This window comes from Hyla sarda, chromosome 10 (genome assembly GCF_029499605.1).
Source record: "Hyla sarda isolate aHylSar1 chromosome 10, aHylSar1.hap1, whole genome shotgun sequence".
NCBI classification, from domain to species: domain Eukaryota; kingdom Metazoa; phylum Chordata; class Amphibia; order Anura; family Hylidae; genus Hyla; species Hyla sarda.
The window spans coordinates 143,937,394-143,952,197 of NC_079198.1; the positions used below are offsets into that span (position 1 = coordinate 143,937,394).

The 14,804-nt window shown below is 44.6% G+C and overlaps 1 long non-coding RNA gene across 1 annotated transcript; it reads right to left on the bottom strand.

Moving 5' to 3' along the window:
- Positions 1-376: 376 nt before the first annotated feature.
- Positions 377-10,055, bottom strand: LOC130293350 (uncharacterized). Its single transcript, XR_008848185.1, has 3 exons — positions 9,985-10,055; positions 742-782; positions 377-647 (listed from the first exon to the last, which is right to left on the bottom strand). It is a non-coding gene; the product is annotated as an uncharacterized LOC130293350 (long non-coding RNA).
- Positions 10,056-14,804: the final 4,749 nt, after the last annotated feature.

A 14,804-nucleotide genomic window follows, 5' to 3' on the forward strand; every position in this document is an offset into this window, starting at 1 on the left:
CCCCCTGGCTCCTCCCTCTCTCCAGGCAGAAAGTTGTGTAGTGCCTCATTATCAGCCTGGTGTTGTCTCTAGAGCCCTGACACTTCCCTCTCTCCTGACAGGAAGTTGTGTTGTTCTCTCATTGTCAGTGTGGTATAGTCTCAGCCACCCCCTGGCTCCTCCCTCTCTCCAGGCAGAAAGTTGTGTAGTGCCTCATTATCAGCCTGGTGTCGTCTCTAGAGCCCTGACACTTCCCTCTCTCATGACAGGAAGTTGCGTTGTTCTCTCATTGTCAGTGTGGTGTTGTCTCAGCAGCTCCTGGCACATGGCACAGTCATATTTTCTGGCGTTTGCTTATAATACTCTCGGATCGTGGATCACACTCTCATCTTCCTGCATTTGCGTTACAATCAGCCAGAACAGAAGGAATCGGGGTCTTTTGTTTTCGTTAGTGATGGGGGAGGGGAACAGCACTGTAATCATCTGTATAGAATTCAGCACCTGCAAAAAGTTAAATTTCTCCAACTCTTTTCCATTGTAAATGAATTCAATCCGGAGACAGATGTAACGTTATGTTAATTATTTTGTTGCAACTGATCAAAGCGGCTGCGAAGAATGAGCGCGTCCCGATGAGACTCCATTGTCGACTGTCACATATTTCAAAGGTGCTGAAAACCAAGTGAAGAAAAATTCATTTTCTCTTTGTCATTTACAAAATGTGCTGACGTTTCTGGAAAATGTACTAAATGAGACACTTGGCACCTGTTTTATGCTGCGACGTTGATTTCAATGGGATTTGAAATCTGCAGAGAAAGGAAAGAATTTTAGTGTATGAGAAATGTGTTCTCCCCCTGTGATGCCTATAATGATAGCGCTGGCATCTAGGAGAACCAACTGGTGGATCATAGATGTCATTTATCCAGCTCTTAAAGGGGATCTCCGCCCCTAGACATCTTATCCACTATCCAAAGGAGGGGGCCACCGCTGGGGACCCCGCAATCTCAGCTGCAGCACCCCAGACATCTGGTGCAACTTCACTCCATGATGGATGACGGGCGTTGCGGGGCAGAGGCTCGTGACGTCTTGGCCCGCTCCTGATGCCATGAAAACGCCCCCTCAATGCAAGTCTATGGGAGGGGGCGTGGCAGCCATAGGCTTGCATTGAGGGGGCGTGGCTGTGACATCACAAGAGGGCACGGCCGTGATGTCATGAGCCCCCTGTGCTGCACCCAAAGCTCTAAACGAACGCCGAGTGCAGCAGGGAGATTGCGGGGGTCCCCAGCAGACATTTTATCCCCTATCCTTCGTATAGGGGATAAGATGTCTAGGGGAAGAGTGCCCCTTTAAAGGTTTATTTTTTTATTTTTAAGGAGGGTAAAAAAAAAAAATCTGCTAAAGTGCTTCAATGCCCACCAAATCCCACCAGGGAACGATTCAGTAAAGGGTTGGCATTTGCTCACTTGTCCGATTCTAATCCACAGGTTAGGAAATAACAAGCTGATTCTTGGGGATCCGACTGCTGGAAATTAGTGATGAGCGGCATAGGCCATTTTCAAATTCTAAATATTTTGCAAATATATGGACGAATATTCGTCCTATATTCGCAAATTTCGCATATTCATTCACCTTTTTTTCCATGCGAAATTCGTAATGAAATTCGCAAAATGTGCATGCGCAATTATATCTTTCAACTAACTATTTTCCTATTGGTTTCTAGGGATGTTGCTAACCTGTGACAACTGTATTTGCATCCTTCTCATTGGCCCACAAGCTAAAAGAAGGAAGGGGTCAGTGTCCTCTGGAAGTGCCGATATTCCCGAATATTCGCATATTCACCTTCTTTGGACCACAAGCTGGAAGCAGAGAGGGATGATCACTTTTTATTTACACAGTATACAACATTGTGATGTGTACTGTGAAAAAACCAAACAAATATTCGTCATTGGGTCTAAGGATATCTATGTGTATGGAGGGATTGAGAGATGTTGGGTCTAGGGATATCTATGTGTATGGAGGGATTGCGAGAGATGTTGGGTCTACAGATATCTATGTGTATGGAGGGATTGAGAGAGATGTTGGGTCTACAGATATCTATGTGTATGGAGGGATTGAGAGAGATGTTGGGTCTAAAGATATTTATGTGTATGGAGGGATTGAGAGAGATGTTGGTTCTACAGATATCTATGTGTATGGAGGGATTGAGAGATGTTGGATCTAGGGATATCTATGTGTATGGAGGGATTGAGAGAGATGTTGGGTCTACAGATATCTATGTGTATGGAGGGATTGAGAGAGATGTTGGGTCTACAGATATCTATGTGTATGGAGGGATTGAGAGATGTTGGATCTAGGGATATCTATGTGTATGGAGGGATTTAGAGAGATGTTGGGTCTAGAGATATCTATGTGTATGGAGGGATTGAGAGATGTTGGGTCTAGGGATATCTATGTGTATGGAGGAATTGAGAGATGTTGGATCTAGGGATATCTATGTGTATGGAGGGATTGAGAGATGTTGGGTCTAGGGATATCTATGTGTATGGAGGGATTGAGAGATATTTGGGGTCTAGAGATATCTATGTGTATGGAGGAATTGAGAGATGTTGGGTCTACAGATATTTATGTGTATGGAAGAATTGTGGGATGTTGGGCCTAGAGATATCTATGTGTATGGAGGAATTGAGAGAGATTTGGGGTCTAGATATATTTATGTGTATGGAGAAATTGAGAGATGTTGGGTCTACAGTGAATGGACTTTTAAACAGCTTTAGACTGTTGCAAAATCCTTGGTATGGCCTGGACCTTGCACAGTGCCTGTGATATAAATAGAGGGGGCATGGCGTGATGTCACGTCTCAGAAACCCAGAATGCCGGGTGCTGCATGGAGATCACGGGGTGTCCTAGCGGCGGGACCCTAGCGATCAGACATCTTATCCCCTAACCTTTAGATAGGGGATAAGATGACTAAGGGCGGAATGCCCCTTTAAGAATAAATGAATAGCGTGTTCTACACTGGACAGACACTCTAAAAACTAAGTTGGAAGCAACTTTTTATTCCATGTATTTTTTATGAAAACAGTGAAGTTTATTTATTTGTATTTTTTTCACGCTGTGCTGGTGGGAATTAAGACTAAAAAATCCAGAGAAAACAGCCTATGGAATATTCAACATAGTTTTTTTAAGTTGTAAATACTATAGGCCGTGTTCTCTAGATTTTGTACTTTTTACTTATGTTGACAACTCCCACCAGCGCTGAGTAAAAAAACGTTACTTTGTAATTATAAATGAGCATCTGTATCCGGCGATGGACGGACTGTAGAGTTTTTGCTTCATAAGATGAATAAAGACATAAAGGATTCTTTATCCAATTCTTGCCAAGTATATCCATAATAATAAAACAAAAACACGTAGGAAACAGCGTCCTCCAATGTTCTGTCAGACCGGCGTCTCACGAGGCCTCATAAATATGTTTAACATAAATTTTTTTACTTTGGTTTTGAATTATTAACAAATGATTTGAGAAACTTTCCACAAGTTTAAATGACTTTCTTCTCGGAGAAGATTCCCTTGTTGTTTTGTGGCATCAACCAGAACTACAGTCGTGGTGGATAAAACGCTGGAAAAATGCGAGACCCTTAATATTTTATATTATAGTTTACTTTCCAGTTTTTGAGAGCAATGAACAATTTATTTACCCGGTGGAGAGATGAGTGGATGCGGACGATACTGTTATTGTCTTATAAATGTCTTATATAAAATCAAGAATTATAATCCTCATGAAATGAAAAGATAAAGGGGTTCAGATATCCTATAAAGGAACAGGCAGAGGGTTCCCCATTAGGTGGGTGTCTTTCTCTGGAGGGACATACAGTGCACGCCTTAAATAGATATATTATTAATTTCGAGTGTAACTGTGTCATGCTATCATTTATCTTTGGTGGCGCTGCAGGGAAATGACATACTTGTTGCACAATTCTCCCGAGGGTTACAGTCGGTCGCTAAAGATCTCAATAACAGGACAAGTTATCATCAGGTGACCCTCCTAACAATTACGGTGTTGTCTAAGACAAGGAAAATAGAACTCCAAAGAGGTTCTAGACACTGTCCATCTCCTACCCATCGTATCCTAGGTCCTCCAGACTGGTTACAACATAGACATTGATATCCTAACGCTTCATTCCCTCATTACACACCTTGGATGACTTCGCCGCTTGGCTGCTTTTAGTATTCTTGACTGCTTCTGGCAGCCACAGACAGGTTAAAGACATGGAGTAGAAGCCTGGTCCATAAAGAGATGGAACGGGGGTCTGGTGCATAAAGACATGGAGGAGGAGTTTGGTCCATAAAGACATGGAGGATGAGTCTGGTCCATAAAGACGTGGAGGAGGAGTCTGGTCCATAAGAGCATGGAGGAGTATGGTTCAAAAAGACATGGAGGAGGAGTCTGGTCCATAAAGACATGGAGGAGGAGTCTGGTCCATAATGACATGGAGGAGGAGTCCATAAAGACATGGAGTGGGAGTCTGGTTCAAAAAGATGTGAAGGTAGAGTTTGGTCCATAAAGACATGGAGGAGTCCATAAAGAGTTTGGTGCATAAAGAGGTGTAGAAGGAGTCTGGTCAATAAAGACATTGAGGAGGAGTCTAGTCCATAAAGAGTTGTAGAAGAAGTCTGGTCCATGAAGACATGGAGGAGGAGTCTGGTCCATAAAGACATGAAGGGGGAGTCTGGTCCATAAGGACATGGAGGAGGAGTCTGGTCCATAAAGAATGTAGAAGGAGTCTGGTCCATAAAGATATGAAGGAGGAATCTGGTCCATAAAGACATAGATGAGGAATCTGGTCCATAAAGACATGGAAGAGGAGTCTGGTCCATAAAGACATGGAGGAGGAGTCTGGTCCATAAAGATGTGGAGGAGGATTCTGGTCTATAAAAACATGTAGGAGGAGTATTGTCCATAAAGACACAGAGGAGGAGTCTGGTCCTTAAGGACATGGAGGAGGAGTTTGGTCCATAAAGACGTAGAGGAAGAGTCTGGTCCTTAAGGACATGGAGGAGGAGTCTGGTCCATAAAGACATGGAGGAGGAGTCTGGTCCCTAAGGACATGGAGAAGGAGTTTGGTCCATAAAGACATGGAGGAGGAGTCTGGTCTTTAAGGACATGGAGGAGGAGTTTGGTCCATAAAGACATAGAGGAGGAGGCTGGTCCATAAAGACATGGAGGAGGAGGCTGGTCCATAAAGACATGGAGGAGGAGTCTGGTCCATAAAGTCATGGAGGAGGAGTCTGGTCCATAATGAAAGGAGGAGTCTCTCCTAACAAAAAGGTATATCCCGATGTGGACTACCCCTTAAGCCTTTCCTACAGTTATATTTACCCCATTACTGTAATGTCCTATACTTGACGTGTACATTTATTTATAGGGCTTCTTCAGCCATGCTTGTGCGCATTAAGTAACGACATAACCAATTCTTTACTCCATATTAAATATTGATGAAATGCAGATTCCTATGGATTTTTCCTCATTGTGTTGAGTAGAATTTGGCCCCGGAGCCTCAATGCCATTAATGGACTCTCTGTACGTGTAATGACGAATCTGCGATAAAGATTCTGGGATGTTATAATCCATTAAAGATCTATTAATGGCTTCGTCTTTATCCATAGTTACTACTTAGATTCCAAACATGGCCCTTACTGCATCCAGGCATCAATATAATTATGAATTAAAGGTTTGAAATATTAGGATATCTGACGTCCACACTGATGATTATAGGAACTATATATCTATCTTCTAGAATAGGGTTTTCCAACCAGTGTGCCTTCAGCTGTTGCAAAACTACAACTCCCAGCGTGCCTGGACAGCCGGAGTCTGTCCAGCATGCTGGGATTTGTAGTTTTGCAACATGTGGCGGTGCACTGGTTGAGAAACACCTTTCTAAAAACGTTATGTAATGCCCAACTTCCCCTCTGGGGGCGCTGTAGGGAATTTGAACACTTGCCACCTTGTTAGTTTGCACTTTACTGCTCACCTGGAACCAATAACTACATTTTGGAGCAAACTGTTTACTTTCATTTGATTGTCTTTGTAATTGGGAACATGCAGTTCACTGACTGTTGTTTGGCCCAATCTGTCTCTAGTAGCAGAGAGACCAGGACAGAACAGAAAAATTGTGGTGGGGTCTACCTACTGCTCTGTGCTGGAGACAAAGAGAGTCTGTGCTGTGTGACTGCAATCTATGAGCGTGTCTGTCTCCTCCAAAGGACCTACACTGTCCCTGAAAGTTGAATCAAGGCTTCCCTCTTATCTCATACTACCCATATTACTTCCTATTACTGTATGTACACAGTGCTGCTTCTTAAATGCTGTCTGTTGAACTGCCCTTTCAACTTGTCATCAGCAGCAGCAGTTCAGTGTTTAGTGTAATCCCTTCCTTTCTGTGCTGCTGTTTTTTTCATTTCTGCTCACAAAGCACCTTGGAAATCAGTACATCAGTAAAGCCTTCTCCCTCCACACGCCATTTATATTACTGTACTATGTAAATCATTCCCCAGCCCAATGCAGCCTGTTCAGTTCAGTGCACCTTAAAAAGCCCTTTGTCATATAGCAGAGAGGAGTATGTACTGTGCTTTGATTGGCCAGACAAGTAAGAAAAGAAGAACCTGTGTAAGTGCTACTGGCAAAGAGCTCAGCTCTAGTCCTGTACCCTGAATGAGAAATTGTCCTGCCTCATGGCGGTTGCTTTCATAGGCTCAATAACTGCGGTGAGAGCCTAAAATCCCCTTGTCACCACTCTGAACACTCTGAAGGGTTAATTTAACAAAACCAAGCAGGTTTATACAACTCTACAGAAACACTGTAATCATTTATAGTCACTAATGTAATGTCTTCCTTCTCCCAGTCCATATTATACCAAATTATTTGACTACTTTGATTCCTGCCCAATATGCCGTAAAATACAATATAAATTTCATAGGAAAATGGCCACCGGCCGTAGCCACAAGTCTTTTTTCTTGTCCAAACTCTGTTTTTAATGATCTACAATATTCTCGGCCTTGTTGTCACTTATTTTCTCCCTTTGGGCAATACTCTAATAATAGTCTCAAAGCATCATCCGATGAAATAAGGCCATTATTCATCAGACAAACAATTTCACAATGTCTCGGACAAAAGTTCAACAGGTAAAAAAAATACAGCAATAAATCCAAGTATAAATGATAAGACTACAGCGCAATATATCACTTCTAACAGTAAATGTTACAACAGCTCCAGGACGTTTCCAATAAAATAACCGCGACTGACATTGTGATGGGGATTGGATGTTTTTTTTGTAACAGAATAAATAATAAGTAACAATTATATAATGTAAATAGTGGTCAGAAGTCAAGTTGAAAAGATTGTATTATTCTTGTTCATAGTAAAAATCATAAATATTAAATAACAGTAAAATAATACAAAAAACTTAAAGGAAATCTGTCATCAGAATCACCCGCACTAAACCTGTTACACAGGCTTGTAGTGCGGGTGATCCTGATTAAAACGCTTCTTACCTGGTTAAAAATGGTTCAGCGCTTCTTAAGATATCTATATCTTTAGTTTTCTGTTATTCCCCGACTTGGGACTCAGTGGGAGGTGTTATCATCTGGGACTCGGCCACACGTCATTCTAGCTGGGCGGAGCTGCCACCCGGCTCATGAATATTCATGAACTTATCCTCCTGGTCTAATTCTTCTTTCTCAGTCTGGTGTGGAGGGCCGCGCATGCGCCGCATTCCGTACACCTGGAAGCGGCGTTCTCCCCCCGGCTTCACTCAAGCTGCGGCCCTATACAAGTAAGAAGACGGGCTACACAAGTGAAAAGCCGGGGGTGGGAGGAAGGGAGGGACGGAGGGTGTATTTATTCACAAACAGACCGAGAAAGAAGAATTAGACCAGGAGGATAAGTTGATGAATATTCATGAGCCGGGCGGCAGCTCCGCCCAGCTAGAATGACGTGTGGCCGAGTCCCAGATGATAACACCTCCCACTGAGTCCCAAGCCAGGGAATAACAGAAAACTAAAAATATAGATATAGCAAAAGCGGGACTTATCATTGAAGATGATAGACCTCTATTCCAGATTTTATCACTAAAGAGGACAGACCTCTATTCTAGCCCCCTTCACAGTAGAGGATAGACCTTCATTCCAGCCTCCATCACAGTAGAGGATAGACCTCCATTCCATTCTCCATCACAGTAGAGGATAGACCTCCATTCCAGCCTCCATCACAGTAGAGAATAGACCTCCATTCCAGCCTCCATCACAGTAGAGGATAGACCTCCATTCCAGCCTCCATCACAGTAGAGGATAGACCTTCATTCCAGCTCCCATCACAGTAGAGGATAGCCCTCCATTCCATCCTCCATCACAGTAGAGGATAGACCTCCATTCCAGCCTCCATCACAGTAGAGGATAGACCTTCAATCCAGCTCCCATGACAGTAGAGGATAGACCTCCATTCCAGCCTTTATCAATGAAGAGGATAGACCTCCATTCCAGCCTCCATCACAGATGACAATAGACCTCCATTCCAGCCTCCATCACAAAAGACGATAGACCTCCATGCCAGTTCCATCACAGTAGAGGATAGACCTCCATTCCATCCTCTATCACAGTAGAGGATAGATCTCCATTCCAGCCTTCATCACAGTAGAGGATAGACCTTCATTCCAGCTCCCATGACAGTAGAGGATAGATCTCCATTCCAGCCTTTATCACTGAAGAGGATAGACCTCCATTCCAGCCTCCATCACAGATGACAATAGACCTTCATGCCAGTTCCATCACAGTAGAGGATAGACCTCCATTCCAGCCTTTTTTTCTGGAGAACAATAGAGGAAAGAGCTCCACAGTGTAACGGGGGAGGGGGGGGGGGGGTGAATCACAAATCAAATACCGCTTACGTGCACAACAATGATATGCACGTAAAAGATATATTATTGGTCCTGTCTGCAGCTTCCAGCCTTTATATTGTACGGTAAGGGAGTCGGCGGGATAATTTCAGCGCTGACCGGACACAGGACACAACCAAGTAGATGACTGCAGGATTTATTTCACAGAATGCAACGCATTTCAATGTGCAATCGCAGCTTTCTCAGGCATGGCAATACAAAGAATAGCAAAGTTTATATACCACAGAATTAACTCTTTCATATTAAATACAAATAATAGTGAAATCAATATACCACAGAATGAACCCTTTCAGATAAAGAATAGACAACAAATAGGTTAACGAATGGCATGATCTAAAATGTTTTTTTTGCAGCTGCATACAAATACATAACATTAAAGGAGTATTCCGGGAAAAACATCTTATCCCCTATCGAAAGGATAGGGGATAAGATGTCTGATCGCGGGGGGCCCGCCGCTGGGACCCCCCACGATCTCCCTGCAGCACCCGCATTCTATGCCTAGCTGTGTCTGCAGTTTCAGAAACCGCCGGGCTTCCGAGAAGGGGACGTGACGTCACGCCATGCCCCCTCCATTCATGTCTATGGGAGGGGGCGTAGTGGCCGTTACTGGAGACGCAGCTACGCATAGAATGCGGGCTGCTGCAGGGAGATCGCGGGGGGGGCCCAGCAGCGGGCCTCCCACGATCAGACATCTTATCCCCTATCCTTTCAATAGGGGATAAAATGTTTTTGCCCGGAATACCCCTTTAATAATTGCATGAAATATTATTTTATAAAAAAAAATAAAAATGAACGTTAAAAGACCGTATTAACAAACCTTTTTCGATAGTCTCATATTTTTTACTGGAGAGGATAGATCTCCTTTTCAGCCTTCATTGCTCTGTCTTGCTCTACACCATTATGGCCTGTGAGATTGGTGTCAAGTCAATGGAACACCTGTAGACGGACGTGTATCTCGTACCCCAATGTCTAGCATGCATCTTCTGCTATCTATGTGACGCTCTAGACTTATGTGATGTCCAAGGTCACTTACAGTACAGGATGGATCACTACTCACCATTCTTCTAATCTGACGATCCGTTCGTGCAGAGTTTTCCCTCTGTGCTCCTCTTTGGGCTTCCGATCTCTAGGATACACAACATTGAACATCACTGACATCTCAGGCCAATCTGCCAGACTAGTAAACCAAGATCTCTCAGGTCCAGGATTCTGTCCTTCTGTGTGTGACAAGGGGTGATGACTGGCAGATCTATTAGCAGGAGGCGTCACATAAACATAGGTTTCATGTGGCTGAAAAAATTGCTTTGTATCTGTCTTTAATTATGGTGGTGGTGATGATGACAGTAATAATAATAATAATAATAATAACAACAATGATACAAATAAAAATAATATAATATTAAAATAAAGTTTTAATTTTATACATTATTGTTGTCACGATGCCGGCTGGCAGGTAGTGGATCCTCTGTGCCAGAGAGGGATAGCGAGGACCGTGCTAGTGGACCGGTTCTAAGCCACTACTGGTTTTCACCAGAGCCCGCCGCAAAGCGGGATGGTCTTGCTGCGGCGGTAGTGACCAGGTCGTATCCACTAGCAACGGCTCACCTCTCTGGCTGCTGAAGATACTGAAGATAGGCGAGGTACAAGGGAGTAGGCAGTAGCAAGGTCGGACGTAGCAGAAGGTCGGGGGCAGGCGGCAAGGTTCGTAGTCAGGGGAGATAGCAAAGGTACTGGTACACAGGCTATTGAACACACAAGGAACGCTTTCACTGGCACTAAGGCAACAAGATCCGGCAAGGGAGTGCAAGGGAGGAGACTAGATATAGCCAGGGAACAGGTGGGAACCAATTAAGCTAATTGGGCCAGGCACCAATCATTGGTGCACTGGCCCTTTAAGTCTCAGGGAGCTGGCGCGCGCGCGCCCTAGAGAGCGGAGCCGCGCGCGCCAGCACATGACCGCAGGAGACGGGAACGGGTAAGTGACCTGGGATGCGATTCGCGAGCGGGTGCGTCCCGCTGTGCGAATCGCATCCCCAACGGCCATGGCAGAGCAGCGCTCCCGGTCAGCGCTGACCGGGGAGCTGCAGGGAGAAGGACGCCGTGAGCGCTCCGGGGAGGAGCGGGGACCCGGAGCGCTAGGCGTAACAGTACCCCCCCCCTTAGGTCTCCCCTTCTCTTTATCGGGTAACTGCCTCCCCTGGGATGAGGACACCGGGAAAGGATGGAGGGATTCCTCAACGGCAGGCAGAACCGCAGGAGTAGGAATGGGGAGAGAGGGCAGAGGGCGAGACCTGGCACGGGGCAGTGTGACACCAGGACGAGGGCCATGAGGGGACACAGAAGCTTGCCTGATGGAACTGGGAGGGGGGGAGGGGCATTTCCTGTGGCAGGCAGAGTCCTTAATGACCTAAGGGGGACCGAATACAGGAGGAACCACAGAGTTACGGCAAGGGTTACTGGGAACCGGTTTTAGACAGTTCTTGGCACAAGAGGACCCCCAACTCTTGATCTCCCCAGTGGACCAATCCAGGATTGGGGAATGAAGTTGAAGCCAGGGAAGTCCAAGGAGAATTTCCGAGGTGCAATTGGGGAGGACCAAAAGTTCAATCCTCTCGTGATGAGATCCGATGCTCATAAGAAGGGGCTCCGTGCGGAAACGTATGGTACAGTCCAACCTGGCTCCGTTGACTGCGGAAATGTGGAGTGGCTTGACAAGACGGGTCACCGGAATACGGAATTTATTCACAAAGGACTCCCGAATAAAATTCCCAGAAGCTCCAGAGTCCAGGCAGGCCACGGCTGAGAGGGGAGAGCTGGCTGAAGTGGAAATCCGAACAGGTACCGTGAGACGTGGAGAAGCCGACTTGGCATCAAGAGACGCCACACCCACGAGAGCTGAGTGCGAGCGTGCGTTTCCCAGACGTGGAGGACGGATTGGGCAATCCACCAAAAAATGTTCAGTACTGGCACAGTACAGACAGAGATTCTCTTCCTTACGGCGATTCCTCTCTTCCAGGGTCAGGCGAGACCGATCCACTTGCATGGCCTCCTCGGCGGGAGGCCTAGGCGCAGATTGCAGTGGAGACTGTGGGAGAGGTGGCCAGAGATCTAAGTCTTTTTCCTGGCGGAGCTCTTGATGCCTCTCAGAAAAACGCATGTCAATGCGAGTGGCTAGATGAATGAGTTCATGCAGGTTAGCAGGAGTCTCTCGTGCGGCCAGAACATCTTTAATGTTGCTGGATAGGCCTTTTTTGAAGGTCGCGCAGAGGGCCTCATTATTCCAGGACAATTCTGAAGCAAGAGTACGGAATTGTACGGCATACTCGCCAACGGAAGAATTACCCTGGACCAGGTTCAACAGGGCAGTCTCAGCAGAAGAGGCTCGGGCAGGTTCCTCAAAGACACTTCGGATTTCCGAGAAGAAGGAGTGTACAGAGGCAGTGACGGGGTCATTGCGGTCCCAGAGCGGTGTGGCCCATGACAGGGCTTTTCCGGACAGAAGGCTGACTACGAAAGCCACCTTAGACCTTTCAGTGGGAAACAGGTCCGACATCATCTCCAGATGCAGGGAACATTGGGAAAGAAAGCCACGGCAAAACTTAGAGTCCCCATTAAATTTGTCCGGCAAAGACAGGCGGAGGCTAGGAGTGGCCACTCGCTGCGGAAGGGGTGCAGGAGCTGGCGGAGGAGATGGTTGTTGCTGCTGTAGCTGAGACTGAACTTGCTGTAGTTGTGACTGGAGTTGCTGTGTCATGGTGGTCAAGTACGACAGCTGGTGATCTTGTTGGGCGATCTGACGAGCTTGCTGGGCGACCAGCGTAGGGAGGTCAGCGACAACTGGCAGAGGAACTTCAGCGGGATCCATGGCCGGATCTACTGTCACGATGCCGGCTGGCAGGTAGTGGATCCTCTGTGCCAGAGAGGGATAGCGAGGACCGTGCTAGTGGACCGGTTCTAAGCCACTACTGGTTTTCACCAGAGCCCGCCGCAAAGCGGGATGGTCTTGCTGCGGCGGTAGTGACCAGGTCGTATCCACTAGCAACGGCTCACCTCTCTGGCTGCTGAAGATACTGAAGATAGGCGAGGTACAAGGGAGTAGGCAGTAGCAAGGTCGGACGTAGCAGAAGGTCGGGGGCAGGCGGCAAGGTTCGTAGTCAGGGGAGATAGCAAAGGTACTGGTACACAGGCTATTGAACACACAAGGAACGCTTTCACTGGCACTAAGGCAACAAGATCCGGCAAGGGAGTGCAAGGGAGGAGACTAGATATAGCCAGGGAACAGGTGGGAACCAATTAAGCTAATTGGGCCAGGCACCAATCATTGGTGCACTGGCCCTTTAAGTCTCAGGGAGCTGGCGCGCGCGCGCCCTAGAGAGCGGAGCCGCGCGCGCCAGCACATGACCGCAGGAGACGGGAACGGGTAAGTGACCTGGGATGCGATTCGCGAGCGGGTGCGTCCCGCTGTGCGAATCGCATCCCCAACGGCCATGGCAGAGCAGCGCTCCCGGTCAGCGCTGACCGGGGAGCTGCAGGGAGAAGGACGCCGTGAGCGCTCCGGGGAGGAGCGGGGACCCGGAGCGCTAGGCGTAACAATTGTAAATATACATTATTGTATAGTGATTATGAAAAAGAAGTAGAATGTTAGTATATATTTAAAATTATTATTTTTCATTAAAGTTAATAATATAATATAATATATATTAAATAACTGAAATATAATAATATGTATTATTATTATTATTATTATTATTATTATTAATAATAATAATAATAATGAATATATAAATATAAATAATATAATTACATTAAAAAATACCGAAAGTAGAAATAATTGTAAGATGATTATGATTATTATTATTTCATTTATATTATTATTATTATAATTATAATAAAATAATATTAATAATAACAACAATGACAACAACAATAAAAATATAAATTACTTAAAAACATACCTAAAAATATATAATTTTTTTTTTATTATTATCATTATTGCTATTAAGAAGACAAAGAAGAATGGTAGTATATAGTTGAAAATGTAATAATATATTCAAAATAAATAACTATAATATAGTCATAATCAATATAGTAATAATCATAATAATAATCAATATAATAATAGTCATAATAATAATCCTAAAATCATAATAATGAGAATCATCATAAAATAATAATAATGACACAGTTGAAAAAATAAATAATATAAATAAATATACATAAATGAAATAATTCTTCTGATGGTGATGATAACAATAAGGGCTGAATATCGACCTCCACCATCCTATCCTCTATAGGATCAGGCTACCAGCTGGAATCGTGGCGTAATCCCGATACTTTTGCTCTCACTCCTCCTCAATAACTTTTAGACTTTCTTGACTTTTCTCCAGTGGCTTTATGGGGAAATGAAGTAGTCAAAGTCTGTACTGATGCCTGTAACAGATGGCAGAAGAGTCTAATTGAATAAAGGCGGCCATCACTCACCTGCTACGGCCTACCCTCACCAGGAGGAAGAGCTGAGGAACAGAGAAGAGACGTCTTGTAGGGAACTTAACTATTTAACACCAATAATTCAGACGATGATGATATTCTGTATAATACTAATAACATTAATAATGCAAAGCATTTATCACATGAATTTTAAATTGGAAATAAGACACATTAATAAGAAGACATGTAAATTGTTTGTGTACTCGCTCCGCGCTAATGTTGGATAAAACAGGTTTCGTCTTGTAATTTTGTTAATTGTCGAGGATAAAATAAGATAATCTCACTTGACACTTCATTATCGATACAGCGCAGTCTGAATTAAGTGCTGACATCCGAAAATTAAAACAAATATACAATGTATATATATATATATATATATATATATATATA